This window comes from Pongo pygmaeus, chromosome 3 (assembly GCF_028885625.2).
Source record: "Pongo pygmaeus isolate AG05252 chromosome 3, NHGRI_mPonPyg2-v2.0_pri, whole genome shotgun sequence".
Classification (NCBI taxonomy): domain Eukaryota; kingdom Metazoa; phylum Chordata; class Mammalia; order Primates; family Hominidae; genus Pongo; species Pongo pygmaeus.
Window position 1 is genome coordinate 109,907,904 of NC_072376.2, and position 15,987 is coordinate 109,923,890.

General features: G+C 39.6%; 1 protein-coding gene and 1 long non-coding RNA gene across 2 annotated transcripts in view; one reads left to right on the forward strand and one right to left on the reverse strand.

Annotated features, from left to right (window-relative positions):
- Nucleotides 1–15,987, reverse strand: part of STPG2 (sperm tail PG-rich repeat containing 2) — a 786,467-nt gene that overhangs the window by 34,686 nt on the left and 735,794 nt on the right. Inside the window, exon 13 of the mRNA XM_054485711.2 lies at nucleotides 13,129–13,215. The gene's annotated coding sequence lies outside the window, so the exon portion shown is untranslated. The remainder of the gene's footprint in view (nucleotides 1–13,128; nucleotides 13,216–15,987) is intronic.
- The window catches only part of LOC129035390 (uncharacterized), a 126,752-nt gene that overhangs the window by 12,589 nt on the left and 98,176 nt on the right, over nucleotides 1–15,987 (forward strand). The window lies entirely within an intron of this gene.

Below are 15,987 nucleotides of genomic sequence, written 5' to 3' on the forward strand. Positions count from 1 at the left end.
ACACAATATGCCAAACCTCATGCTTACCCTTCAACCTTAGTGGACAGTTTGTGAGCTGTTGATCTCAAAGGACTTATTTATCTTTTTTATGACAACTCAAGGTATTATTAGCTTTTCTTTCCTAAACACACTTTTATCCAGAATCACGGGTTCCTTCCTTTTTCTGGGATATGCTTTTGTGTTACTTTTGCATTCTTTCTATTGTCATTTTTTATTTCCTGGACCCTCGTTCTTACTCATTCTTTTCTCAGTTTTTGAACAAAGAATCCACAAAAGGAAAACTATATTTTAATGCATAGTGGCATTGGCACCTTGTCATTTCACAAGAATGTAACAAATGTAGACTCCCCTACCAAGTATGCATGGTTTTCCATAGGCCTTAATTATATATTTATTTTAATTGAAGAAAGTGATCTGCTGCAATAAACTTTGTCACAGTGTTACTGTGAAAGCAGTACCTGAGATGGTTAATACTGAGTGTCAATTTGATTGGATTGAAGGATACAAAGTATTGATCCTGGGTGTGTCTGTGAGGGTGTTGCCAAAGGAGATTAACATTTCAGTCAGTGGACTGGGAAAGGCAGACCCACCCTCAATCTTGGTGGGCACAATCTAATCAGCTGCCAGTGTAGCTAGAATATAAGCAGGCAGAAAAATGTAAAAAGAGAGGCTGGCCTAACCTCCCAGCCTACATCTTTCTCCTGTGCTGGATGCTTCCTGCCATCAAACATCAGACTCCAAGTTCTTCAATTTTGGAACTCAGACTGGCTCTCCTTGCTCCTCAGCACGCAGACAGCCTATTGTGGGACCTTGTGACTTGTGTGAGTTAATACTTAATAAACTTCCATATATATACACACACACACACATATGTATATTACATTAGTTCTGTCCCTCTATAGAACTCTGACTAATACAGATATTGGTACCAGGAGTGGTTCTAGAGGAACAGAATATTAAGGATTGAGTTCTTTCATTGGTTTGGGGGTTTCTGGAGTTGGCTGCTTTATATGATTACACCCCAAAATGCTAAGGACCCTACTTCTAATAGTATGGAGAACACTGATAGTCCTTGTCATGAACTGTTTAGAGAGTTATGCGAAATAAGTGCACTGACAATCCTGATTCATCGCTCACGAGAGGCAAGTTTAGTGACTCCATACATAATACATTTGACCATATGTGGAGAACCAAGGAACATAATGAAGTTGGTTGGTTGCACCTAAGTTCAGTGGACAAAGTGATGACAGAAAATGATGAACTCAGGGATTCTATCTCCCAGCTTCAGAAGCAGATACTGAGCCTCAAATCTGCTAAGATTGACCTGAATGAGAGTCTTATCTCCTGTAGAGAAAGAGCTGAAATTGTGGAAAAACAGATACAAGCTCTTATCATGCAAGTGGCTGACATGCAACGAAAGGTGCAGGCACAGCCTCACTAGGTGTCTACTGTTAATGTGAGGGCATTGATTGGAAAAGAATGGAGACTCTGCCACTTGGAATGGTGATGTGTGGGGGGGCCCTGATGAAGCTGCAGACACTGTAAACTCTGATGAACCTTTTTTGTCAGAAGAAACAGCTTCCCCATCCCCAGTAGTGGCAATATCCCCTCCATGACCCATGCTGCCATCAGCTTTCCACATTTGTCTGAGGAGATAAACCCTGCACTGCCTGAAGCAACAGTGATGGCTTCCCCTGCAGCAGTTGCCAGGCAAAATAATGTTGATTCTCCTCAGGAGCCACCTCCAACACCCCTGTTTGCTTCTAGACCTATAACTAGACTAAAGTCCCAGCGGGCCCATAGAGGTGAGGTTGAGAGTGTGACCCATGAGGAGCTGTGCTACACTCAAAAGGAACTTCTTGAGTTTCCTAATTTATATAAACAGAAACTGGAGAATAGGCATGGGAATGGATATTAAAAGTATGGGATAATGGTGGAAGGAACATTAAGTTACATCAGGCTGACTTTATTGATTTTAACCCACTAAGTAGGGACTCTGCATTTAATGTGGCAGCTCAGGGAATTAAAAAAGGTTCTAACAGTTTATTTGCTTGGTTAGCTGAAATATGGATTAAAAGACGGCCCACTGTGAGTGAGCTAGAAATGCCTGATCTCCCTTGGCTTAATGTAGAGGAAGGGATCCAAAGGCTTAGGGAGATTGGGATGGTGGAGTGGATTAGTCACTTTAGTACAACTCATCCCAGCTGGGAGGGTCCAGAAGATATACCCTTGACCAATGCCTTGCAAAATAGATTTGTGAGGGCAGCAGTTGCATCTTTGAAGAGCTCTGTGATTGCTGTTCTCTGTATGTCAGATCTAACAGTGGGAACCACAGGCACTCAACTACAAAATTTAAACACAATGGGAATAATTAGATCCCAAGGTGGCAGGGGCCAAGTGGTGTCACTCAACTGTCAAAGGCAAGCTGGGCATAGCTACTATAATGGACAGCAAAGGCGAAGTGGCAATCAGAATAGTCTGACTCATGTAGAGCTCTGGCATTGGTTAATTAATCACACTGTTTGTAGAGGTGAAATTGATAGGAAGCCTACTGCATTCCTACTTAATTTATATAAGCAGAAGATTTCTAGGTCAATTGGACAAAAGACTACTTTGAATTATAAAAACAGCATCATAGCCTCAATCAATTTCCAGACTTCAGCCAGTTTACAGACCAAGAAACACTTGAATAAAGGGGAGGCCAGACCCCATTATATTACCAACAATTTAGGCAGTGAATCATTCTCCCATTCTTCCCCAAGGAGACCTAAGTCCTTTTGCCAGGGTAATTGTGGATTGGGGAAAGGGAAATAATCAGACATTTCAGGGACTACTGGACACTGGCTCTGAGCTGACGCTAATTCTAGGGGACCCAAAAAGTCATCGTGGACCTCCGGTTAAAGTAGGGGCTTATGGTAGTTGTGTAATTAATGGAGTTTTAGCTCAGGTTTGACTTACAGTGGGCCCAGTGGGTCCCTGGACTCATCCTGCAGTCATTTCCCCAGTGCCAGAATGCATAATTGCCATAGACATACTTAGCAGCTGGCAGAACCCCCACACTGGCTCCCTGACTGGTAGGGTGAGGCCTATTATGGTGGAAAAGGCCAAATGGAAGCCATTAGAGCTGTGTCTACATAGAAAAATAGTAAATCAAAAATAATATCACATCCCTGTAGGGATTGCGGAGATGAGTGCCACCACCAAGGACTTGAAAGACGCAGGGGTGGTGATTCCCACCACATCCCCATTCAAGTCTACCATTTGGCCTGTGCAGAAGACAGATGGATCTTGGAGAATGACAGTGGATTATCATAAGCTTAACGAAGTGGTGACTCCAATTGCAGCTGCTTTACCATATGTGGTTTCACTGATTTGAGCAAATTAACACATCTCCTGGTAACTGGTATGCAGCCAATGACTTGGCATTTGCTCCATTCCTGTCCATAAGTTCCATAAGAAGCAATTGGACTTCAGCTAGCAAGGCCAGCAACATACCTTTACAGTTCTACCTCAGGGATATATCAACACTCCGGCTTTGTGTCATGATCTTATTCGAAGAGATCTTGATCACTTTTCACTTCCATGAGATATCCCACTGGTCCATTACATTGATGACCTTATGCTGATTGGATCCAGGGAGCAAGCAGTAATAAACACACTGTACTTATTGGTGAGACATTTGTGTGCCAGTGGATGGGCAATACATCTGGCTAAAATTCAGGGACCTCTACCTCAGTAAAATTTCTAGGGATCCAGTGGTGTGGGGCTCATCGAGATATTCCTTCTAAGGTGAAAGATAAGTTGCTGCATTTGGCCCCTCCTACAATCAAGAAAAAGGCACAACACTTACTGGATTTTGGAGGCACCACATTCCTCGTTTGGGTGTTTTACTCCATCCCATTTATCAAGTGGCTTAAAAGGCTGCCAATTTTGAGTGGGATCCAGAATAGGAGAAATCTCTGCAACAGGTCCAGGCTGCTGTGAAAGCTGCTTTGCCACTTAGGCCATATGACCCAGCAGATCCATTGGTGCTTGAGGTGTTAGTGGCAGATGGGGATGCGGCTTGGAGCCTTTGACAGGCCCCCATAGGTGAAACACAATGGAGGCCTCTAGGGTTTTGGGACAAGGCCCTGCCATCTTCTGCAGATAACTACTCTCCTTTTGAGAGACAACTCTTGGTCTGTTACTGGGCTTTGGTGGAAACCGAACATTTGACCATGGGTCATCAAGTCACCATGTGATCTGAACTGTCTATCATGAACTGGGTGCTTTCTGACCCATCTAGCCATTAAGTGGGTCATGCACAGCAGCATTTCATCATCGAATGGAAGTGGTATATACGTGATCGGGCTCAAGCACGTCTTGAAGGCACAAGTAAGTTACATGAGGAAGTGGTTCAACACCCATGGTCTCCACTCCTGCCACCCTGCCTTCTTTCCTCCAGCCTGCACCGAGGGCTTCATGGGGAGGTCCCCATGATCAGGTGACAGAGGAAGAGAAGATTAGGGCCTGGTTCACAGATGGTTCCACATGATAAGCAGGCACCATCCAAAATTGGACAGCTGCAGCACTACAGCCCTTGTCTACGACATCCATGAAGGACAGTGGTGAAGGGAAATCTTCCCAGTGGGAAGAACTAGGAGCAATGCACCTGGTTGTGCACTTTGCATGAAAGGAGAAATGGCCAGATATGCAATTATGTACTCATTCATGGACTGTAGTCAATGGTTTAGCTGGATGGTCAGGGACTTGGAAGAAGCATGATTGGAAAATTGGTGGTAAAGAAATTTGGGGAAGAGGTATGTGGTTGGACCTCTCTGAATGGTCAAAATCTGTGAAGATATTTGTATCCCATGTGAGTGTTCACCAATGGGTGGCCTCAGCAGAGGAGAATTGTAATAAACAAGTGGATAGGATGACCCATTCTGTGGACAGCACTCAGCCTCTTTCCCCAGCCACCCCTGTCATCGGCCAATGGGCCCATGAACAAAGTGGCCATGGTGGCAGAGATAGAGATTACACATGGGCTCAGCAACATGGACTTCCACTCACCAAGGCTGATCTGGCTGCAGCCACTGCTGAGTGCCCAATTTGCCAGCAGCAGAGACCAACACTGAGCCCTCGATATGACACCATTCCTCAGGGTGATCAGCGAGCTACCTGGTGGCAGGTTGATTATATTGGATCTCTTCCATCATGGAAAGGGCAAAGGTTTGTCCTCACTGGAAATAGACACTTACTCTGGATATGGGGCTGCCTATCCTGCATGCAATGCTTCTGCCAAGACTACCATCCGTGGACACACAGAATGCCTTATCCACCGTCATGGTATTCCACACAGCATTGCCTCTGACTGAGGCACTCACTATATGGCTAAAGAAGTGCAGCAGTGGGCTCATGCTCATGGAATTCTCTGGTCTTACCATGTTCCTCATCATCCTGAAGGAGCCGGATTGATAGAATGGTGGAATGGCCTTTTGAAGTCAAAATTACAATGCCATTCTCCCATGCTGGACGCTTCTTGCCCTCGAACATTGGACTCAAAATTATTCAGTTTTGGAACTCGGACTGGCTCTCTTTACTCCTCAGCCTGCAGATAGTCTACTGTGGGACCTCGTGATCATGTGAGTTAATAATACTCAATAAACTTCCATATATATATATGATCATAATGGACTATATATTGGATTATATGATTTTTTATATATATTTTTTATATATATTATATACGTGTGTGTGTATATATATATATTTTTTTTCATTAGTTCTTTCCTTCTAGAGAACCCTGACTAATACAGTACTCATCCAACTAAATCTCTCTCTTAAATGAGAGAGAACAGGTAAATACATCTAGATGGGCTCCAGGTAGTATCTAGTCTGCTGTGGGTTTTTCTTTGTTTGTTTGTTTCACTTTTCATTTATCTTACTTTAACTAAAGAGGGAAGAAGGAGTGCTTACTTTTGGAAGTTTAAAGAAAACTATAAAAGTGGCCACTAGTGACCAATGAAATATTTTCCATAGGATGAAACTGAATGTACAAGAAACAGTAAGTGCCTGAACAATGTTCCCTTTAAATGTGTTAATAAATAGACTGACAGAAGCCAGAAACATGTGTACCTACTCTGTCTGTGCTAAGAGGAAATGCTTATAAATAAGGATCATTGTTGAGAGAATGCACATATACAAATGGACTACACTCACATCAATGTTTCCAGGAAATCCTGTTAAGCCTACATTTAAATATACCCTGATTATGATCAGTGCTCACCACCTTGGTTCAAACCCACGAATTCACACCTAGGTTACATCAATGACCTAATTTCCTTTCCTTTCATTCTTGACCCTCACACTGTTCTATCAAATCAGCACTTATATCCTTTTAAAATATAAATCAAACCAAAGCAAATTTCAGCTCAAATTTGGCAATCTCTCACTCAGTGTGAAAGCCTTGTAATGGCCTAAACATCCTTGCTGGATGTAGACATTTCTGTTTTGATTATTTATTCATGGCTGTGGAACAAATCACCCCCAATAGTTAATGAATGAAAACAGTGATCATTTTATTATTATACCTTACATTTCTGGGGTTAATTTGGCTCAGCTTGGCAGTTCTCTCTCAGGTCCTCTCAGGCATTCAGAGTCTGATGGTGACTGGAAGGGGCTTGAATCATCTGACAGGCCTTCTCAATTACAAGTGTGGCAATTGATGCTTGCTGTCAGTGGGCTGTCAGCCATACCCCCATAGGTAGCCTCTCCATATGGATTGCACTTCTCACAGTTTAGTAGCTGTGCTCCAAGAGTAAGCATCCCAAGGAACAGGAAGTAGAAGATGCCATTTTCTTAAAGTCTGGTCTGGAAACTGGCACAGCCTTACATCAGCCTTACGATACTGGTCAAGCAGTCACTAGGCCTAGATTCAAGGGATGGGGTCTAAGCTTTCTTCCTCAATGGGAGGAGTGCCAAAGAACTTGAGAGTTATGTTTTAAAACCACTGTAGCTGATCACTTCTCAGACCTCATTTCCCACTTCTTGCTCACTCATTTCCAGCCATACTTACCTCCTTGTTATTCTTTGAAAAGACCAGACATGCTTCTTCTTTCAGAACACTACTGTTCCCTCTAGGCCGATACATGAAAATGCTCCCTCCCACAACATGCACATTGTCTGCATTCAATAGTGTTCTTGAAAGTTAAATCTAAAATTCCCCCCTGAAACTACGTTATTTATTCTACTAGGTTATTAGTTTTATAAAGAAACTTGATCTTATTCTTTCCTTGTTTTGCTTAATGGATCAAGTGATCACTAAATATAAAGTGAGTTCAAGAGTGACAACACATTGATGTTTATAATGACTTATGGGTATGAAAACATCTTTAACTCATGAAAGAAATTGAATTATGTTTGGCACAGTGTAGTTAGTGAGGTAGGAGATGAACAGTTTATTTCTAACAAGATTTTCAATAATAGATATTGATATAAAGAGAGAATCTTGGTTAATTTAGGGTTAACCAGAAAACAACTTGAAATACCTCTTTGATTTCTTTTAGTTAAAGTTTCCACTGAAATAAACATGTAAAGCTATTTCACGATAGATGGAAATTGCACCTTGTATTTATCTTATGTATACTTGAATATAATGTTCAAAGTTTTGTGCTGTAAAGTGATATAATAGTTTGTTCAAAGATACATTTTATTTTTGCTATCATAGGAGCTGACACAAAAAATTATAAATGGATGAACATTTTCAAGCTTTTAACAAGGTAATTGAGAAATGCATGCTTTCATGAAGAAGTATAAAATACAGGAGGGTAATATATAATGTTACAAAAATGTCCTTTGATGAATGATGAAGGAGGAAGGGCTAAAACATAATTATCCTATGTCACTCCTCAAGTCCAATTAACCACTAAGTGCTATTTATTCATTCTCTTGTATCTGTCCTTTTCTCTCCACCTTAGCACCAGCGTCTTGAATTATGCCATCATCATTTCGCAGTCCACTATGGTAACAATTTCCTAAATGGTTTCCAAGACTCCTGTCTTGCCCCCTTAAGTTCACTTTTCACATTGTCACTGGAGTAATATTTCTTAAAATAAATGTGAATCATACAGTGACACCTTTCCCTTCTTAAACTCCTTCAGTAGCTCTCCATTGGCTTGAGGGAAATATAAGTGTGGTGCAGTATCTGCTCATTATCTAGTTTCTCTACATGCATTCATTGGGAATAGCGGATACAGAAAATTCTGGAACTATATGACAAGTCAGATAGTTCCAGAAAAAGTAGCTGCAGTACCAAGACCAGGAAGGACTGATCACCGTAAATGGTCACACAAACAGCCAGATTGAAAGAAAGGGCCAACAGCAAGTTTACTGCACCACTGATCCTTGTCTTTACTGTACTATTGGGGTGAAGACACACTCCCTTTCTCTCAAGTTGGGATAAATGATTGTACTTCCTGTTATGCTGTCTCTGCCTTATTAATAGTAAAGAAGGCCAAAGACACATGGGGTCTCTGGGAAGTTCCTCTGGTTGCACTGGATTTAGTGTTTGTGGTTTGGGACCTAATTGCAAGAAACAATGGCTAGTAGTCAAATCTGAGGAGTAATACTCACGGGCTCCTGGAAGACTTTCCTTACTTCCTCCTCTTTCCCAGACTAGGTGATGTGTTCTTCTTTGTGCCAGTGGGAGTCTGTGATTATTTCTGTAACAGCATGTGTCAACCTTTATTCTAAATTCTGGTTTATTATGTTCCTCCTCCACCTGTCTGTATGTTACTTAAGAACAACTGTAAGGACTTCATCTAGCACAGTTCCTGACACATAGTGGACTCTGAATTAATAAAATGAATGAATTATTGAGATGTTGAATAACATCAAGGATTGAGACTATCACTACAGTATAGTGTTATCCTCAAATCCCAGGGCTGCAGGGGCAAGTAGAGGACAAGACACTGCTGGATAAGAATGTCTCAGCTTACTTAGTAAAAACCTTGGTCCTAATATATATGTAAAACAGCTGTAAGTTAAAATACAGTGATCAGAGTTGACACCCTTGCATTATTTCCAATCTCAAAGGAGAGTGATGAATGTTTCATCATGTGTGATGTTGGCTGTAGGTTTTTCATAGATGCCCTAAGTTAGACTGAGAAAGTTTCTATTTCTCATTTTCTGAAAGTTCTTATTAAAATGAGTGCTGAATATTACCAAATGCATGTTCTGGTTCTATTGAGGTTATTTTATGATATTTTCTTCTTAATATGGTGAATTAAATCAGTCAAAATTTTAGTGCTCAACAAAAAGCATTTCTGAGATAAACTCTGATCATGATGCATTATTCTTCTCCTTTGTCATGTGATTTGATTTGCTAACGTTTTGTTAAGAATTTTGTGTGTATGTTCATAGATTTCAGATTTTATAAGTTCTATTGACATCATTTCTGGTTCACTGACTCTTTCCTTGTCTGTGCCCAGACTGCATCAACTGATCAAATAAATTCTTCAGGTTTTTTATCGTATATTTTTATTTCTAATAATCCCATTTGTTTCTTTTCTATAGTTTTCATCTCTCTCCTGTTGTACCCTAATGTTGCTAACCTCATCTCTAAAGCATTTAACATATTTCTCATAGTTATTTTAAAGCTCTTGTCTGAAAATTCCAACATCTAAGCCATCTCTGCGTCTGACTTTATGACTGTTTCCCTTCTGAGGATGTACTAATTTTTTTGATGTTTTATTTGTCTTAGAAGTTTGGATCACATGATAGTTATTGTGTGTTAAAAAATACAAAATAGTATAATGCTAAATAAGTATTATTTAACACCCAGAAAAGTTTACATCTTGTGTTATTCTGTCCTCGCACTGCTATAAAGAACTACCTGAGATTGGGCAAATTATGGAGAAAAGAAGTTTAATTGATTCACAGTTCCACAGGTTGTACAGGAAACATGTCTAGGAGGCCTCAGAAAACTCACAATCATGATGGAAGGAAAAGGGGAGGCAAGCATCTTCTTCACATGGTGGCAGGAGAGAGAGAGCAAAGGGGAAGAGCTATACACTTTCAAACAAGCAGATCTCATGATAATCCTATCATGAGAACAAGAAGGGGGAAGTCCGACCCCATGATTCAATCACCTCCCATTAGGCCCCTCCTTCTACACATGGGGATTACAATTCAACCTGAGATTTGGGTGGGGACACAGCCAAACCGTATCACATCTCTGTTCTGTCAGACTGCCAGTATGGGGGCCTAAGTTAATGTAATCTGTATTTCATTTTGTCTGAGCTTAGTTATACTTGTAGTTGGATTTAGGTCACTACTGGCTTCAATTTCAGGGCAACATGATGGCCTTTCTCTCAGAAGAGGCTAGAAATGCATGAAACTGTTTCTGAAAACAGCAATATGATTTAGGGATGGTCTTTGGAAGATGCAATACAATTTTAATATCCTTACTGTAGAATATATTTTTACTCTTTAAATGTATTTTTGGTGTTCTAAAAAATAAGTAAAAAACCTTTCAGTCAACTCTGTTAAATAAAATTAGTATGACTAAAGGATAAAATGGTATGATTACAGTAAGGTGGTGTGGCGGCAGTGGGAAGATATTGATTTCTTAGACTGTTTTCTGCTTTGGCCCAAAGCAAAGTTCATAGCAGATTTCAAGCAATGGCAATCTTTTTGGACTAGGTTACTACCCAAGGCAATTACTTTGAAAGGGCAACGTGTCTGAATTAGTAATATGTTCTCATCTAGTGCTTCTCAAAAGTTAATGTGCATACAAATCACCTGGGAATTTTATGAAACTATAGTTTCTAATTCAGTATGTCTGAGGTAAGGCCTGAAATTTAGCATTTCTACTAAGCTCCAAGTGATGCCGACCCTTGGATTACACCTCGATGTGCAATGGGTTAGTCTCCTGGCCCTAATATCATAATTCCTGACTCCCTACTATGGTAGCTAGCTTCCAAGATGGCCCCTTTGATTCATACCTGATGGCATTGTACACAGATCAATACTGTATCTGGATTGGTCCGTGTGATCAATTAGATATGGCAGAAGTGATGGTATGTCAATTCCAGCATTAGGTTACCTAAGACACTTTGGCTTCTGTCTTGGTTGATCTCTCTTTTTTACTCTATCACTCACTCTGGTGGGACTAACTGCCACATTGAGAACATTCCTATGGAAAGTCTTACATGACAAGGAACTGAGGCCCAAAGCCAACAGACAGTGAGAAACTAAATTAGATCAGAAGTAGATCTTCCAGCCCTTTTCAAACCATCAGCTGAATGTATCCCCAGATGGTAACTTGCTACAACCTCGTGAAAGATTCAGAGCTAGAATTCTAGATTCTAAGCTACTAAAATTCTAGATTCCTGATCCTCAGAAACTCATAATAATAATAATAACCAATAATAAAGCTTTATTGTTTTAATTTGGTGGGATAGTTTCTTATGAAGAAATAGGTAACAACCAGTGCAAGTTGCTTAACTTCTCTATGTTAAACTCAATAATGTCCGTAGGTTTTAGAACAAGTAGATCACTGCTTTTCACTTGGATGCTATATAGGGTTGAATTGTGTTACTTCCCTCCCCCAGCCCCCCAAATGGTGGGCCCTAAATTCAATAACTGTTGTCCTTATAAGGAGACACAGAGACACAGATGCACAGGAAAGAAGCCCATGTGACAACAAAGGCTAAGAATAAAGTGTTGCAGCTGAAAGCCAAAGAATACAAAGGATGGCCAGCAATCACCAGAAGGTAGAAAGAGGAAAAGAAAGAAAGAGCCTTGAGAGGAAGAATAGCTCTGTCAACATCTTGATTTTGTACTTCTCATCTCCAAAACTGTGAGAGAATACATTTCTGTTTTGTTAACCCATTCAGTTTGTGGTAATTTGTCATGGTGGCTCTAGGAAATGAATACAGGTGCCCATCAGAATGACCTGTAAAACATCTAAAAATATATATGCCAAGATTATCTTGAAGACACTATGAATAACAATCTCAAACATGGGGCTCAGGTATATGCATTTTTAACTCTAAAGCTTTTGCTACACAGTCAAGCTTGAGAACCTCTGAACTAGATGATTTTGTAGTCCTAAATCTAAAAGTCAATGGCTTCAAGTCCTAGTAAAATATTTTTAAGTGTGTTAATTTATAAGCCTACCTTGATTATTCATGCAAGTGCACGAAAGACATTTGTAACTATTTGCATGGATACATGCAGAAACCTAATGAACTGCTTTGCACATTGACATTCTAGGTGTTGAGCTGTTCACATTAAGTTGTTTGTTTTGGAGTTAATATCAGTTTTAAAGACAACTACATTTAGATGTTTAAAGATTTATAATTATCCCAAACAAGAACAACATATGGTTTTGCTCCTATAAGTGCTTCACAAAGAATAACTGCTTGTATTCTCATGCATTTTTGGATTGTGTAATAAAGTGGAAAATTATCAGGATCTGGCTCTCCAGTTTTGACTAAAATAATTACTGAAGAAATTGAACAGATGCTGGGTATAAATAAATTTTATAAACTCAGATATTTTGGGGTTTTCTGTGCACTCTGGGCACACTCGTGGTGATATATTTATGATGGCCGCAGTGAAACAGTTTGTACTTTTCCAGGTCACTGCCGTGAGGTGAATCTCTCACCTCAAAAACACCATAGCAACATAGAGTCTGAATGTCATCGTTTTTATCTGGCTGTAGGAGGGAAAAGAAACTCTTATTCCTATACAAGCAGAGGCTCCAGTCAAAAATTACTTCTAAAATAATGCTGTGATTCTTTTCTGTTCTCTACTGGCAGCACCCAAAGCACAGGAAGCAAAATTTCCCTACTGAAAATAGAGACTCTAAAATTTGTTCCTATGAGTTTTGAGAGAAGAGTTGCTACCAATAGGATATGACCTCACAAATCTCAATGCACACAGTTTGGTGAGAAAGGTTGCCACTTCTACATCATCATGTTTATCAAAGTGGACTAAGCCAATCATTCCCAGCCATTATTGGGAAATTAAATTTACAACTGCTATCAATGCCACACTCAGAGTTATTAAGGTAAAATAAGATGAGTGGCCACCAAAATGGAGAGAAGTATAAGATTATGTTTTTAAACATCAGACACTTACCAGAGGGCAATTCTGGATGTATGATGATAACTGCATATTTAGGTAAAAGGAGTGGGCATGCAGCAGAAGCTGTGATTCACATGTGGGCTTCAGTTAAGGCCATCAAAGAGCATCAAGGGAACAAGATACAGGAGAAGGAAGATAATTAGAAATTATTCTTAACATTCCTTAATTGCCAAACCTTTATCAGTAGCAGATGGTAGGTGAGCAGGAAATTTGGGAAATAACTACCTTTTTGACATTATCTCCAATTAAGAAGTCTTTCTCAGCTATCAAGACAAACTTTGAAATTATTGTATGTTCCCAGGTCAATATTAACTTGGAAAGTTTAATGAAATCTGTTTTCCTTCTGTCTATCATTTACTCTTACTATTTCCATCTGTTCTAAGGTGAAAAGATGAACTTTTCAATGATTCTATTCCAGGCTGCATACTCAGAGGCCCTCAGTAACTCATAAGTGTTACTTTTCATTGGATAATTTTAGGGGAGAACTATCCTAACTGTACCATTAAAACAGACAAGCGAAAATGAAAATGGGTTCCAATATGTCAGACGGCCATTATGTCATAGCAAGGGAATTTGATACAAAACAACAATGACACAAAACATTGCTACTTAGCGTTCAGCGTGAATGCACTACTCTTTGGAAGAAGGAAATCATCCGAGGCAAATGCAAGAGCAGTGTAGAACAGTTGAAGATTTTGCATATCTCTTCACAACTCACATACTCAGCAGGATCTATGTAAGATAATTGCTCTGCTAAAAGCGATTAAATGTGTCTGATATGTGCATCTGATAAATGTGTCCAGAAAAAAATGACCTCACAGAACTTGATCACTTTTGACAACTTCTATTTATATAGAACATTTGTCACTTACTCTATGGCAGTGATTCTCAAAATGTGGTCCACAAACAAGCAGCATCAGCATCACCTGGGAAGTTATTAGAAATTCAGATTCTCCAGCCCCACCACAGATCCAGTGAATCAGAAACGTCAGGGGTGGGTCTCAGAAATCCATGTTTTAACAAGCCCTCCAGTATTTCTTTTTGTTTTGTTTTGTTTTTGAGATGGAGTATGGAGTCTCTCTCTGTCACCTAGGATGGAGTGCAGTGGCTCAATCTTGGCTCACTGCAATCTCCGCCTCCTGGGTTCAAGTGATTCTCCTGCCTCAGCCTCCTGAGTAGCTGGGATTACAGGCTCCTGCCATCACACCTGGCTAATTTTGTATTTTCAGTAGAAACGAGGTTTCACCGTGTTTGCCAGGGTGGTGTTGAACTCTTGACCTCAAGTGATCTGCCCACCTTGGCCTCCCAAAGAGCTGGGATTTCAGGTGTGAGCCACCACACCTGGCCTAAGCTATCCAGTATATCTGATGCAAACTAATGATTTAAGCTATGATATTAGGAATAGACACCAGTTACTGGATAATGCCAAGTACTATATTAAGTGCTTTATAAGCATTATGTCAGTTAAACATCATGATAACCATGCAAAATATATTCTTTCATTACCCCCATTGCAGAGGTAAAGAATCAGAGGCTTATCAACGAAAAGTAACTTGGCTAGAGTCTCAAAGCTAACACATGGAAACTAGAGTTTCTAACTACATTCTGATTACTCTAATGCTCATACTCTTAGCTTCTGAAGAATACCTAACCAGAAAAGGACAAGAAAAGAACTTCCCTAATTTTGTGCAAAGATATACTGTAGGGACTATAGAAAAGTCAGCTAAAGGCCCAACACAAAGGAGGCTACATACAATTTTTCTGGAAGTCAGCAATTGACCCAATGCTTAGAAAAATGGCCACTCTTAAAGAAATAAAAGCTTCTATACTATGAAATAAAATAGCTGTACCATTTAAAAATATAATGTAGTAAGTGTTTTCCAAAATCTCAGTTAAGAAGCAACTAATCTAAAACACATTTTATCAGCTAACATCTTGGAAATTGTAGCCGCTAGCTCAGGCATTCTGTCTTCATTCCATCTAATGACCATATGAAGGTTATATGTAGTCTAGCTTCCCTCAGGACCATCTTTAACACATTTTATTTCTGTGCTAAACATTCAGTTAAAAAAAAAAGAGTGAATGATGGCCATGCCATGTAAAAATCAGTTTGGCATTTCCTTTATGGATTTGTGTCAAGAAAATGTTGAAAAGATTATTCAATGTTCCTCTAAGGACCGACATTAAACAAGACTTTAGTATTACTTTTCCATAATGGTGATTCATGATGAGTCATTAGATCGGCAAGATTTTAGTGAATCTTCCAGAAAACATTATTTTGCTGTCCAGTAGGTCTGAAAGTACTAGACTGCACCTAGTTATACTTGTGTCTCCATTGAACATCCTCTCAGAGCCTTTAGCATGCTAATGTGTTTGTGAATGTCCAAGGGAGTCATAACACGGATAAAGTTTCCTAAATTTTTTGAACTATGGAATCTCTTTTTGGAGGATCATTGTGAAAGACCAGGGTTCATGGGTTAAGTGCTAGAACATATTTTTATGACTAAATATCAAGATTTCGTGAGCTATCATTATGCTCCATTTTTGTCCTATAATCTAGAACTCAGAATCAAGTCAAATGTTCAGTTGTGCAAACAGCATAGTTTAGAGAAAAAACAGTTACTTCCAAAACATGTCTACCTGGACTCAAATCCCAGTTCTGCCATTTGTTAACTGTGTGACTATAGCAAGACACTCAAACTCTCTGTGCCTCAGTTCTCTCATCTTGGAAATAAGATTTTAAAATAAGAGCAGATTTTTAGGGTTGTGTTGATGATTAAAAACTGCAAAGTGTTTAGAAGAGTATCTAGCCTGCAGTAAATTCTACATAAATATTTGTTAACTAGCAATTAA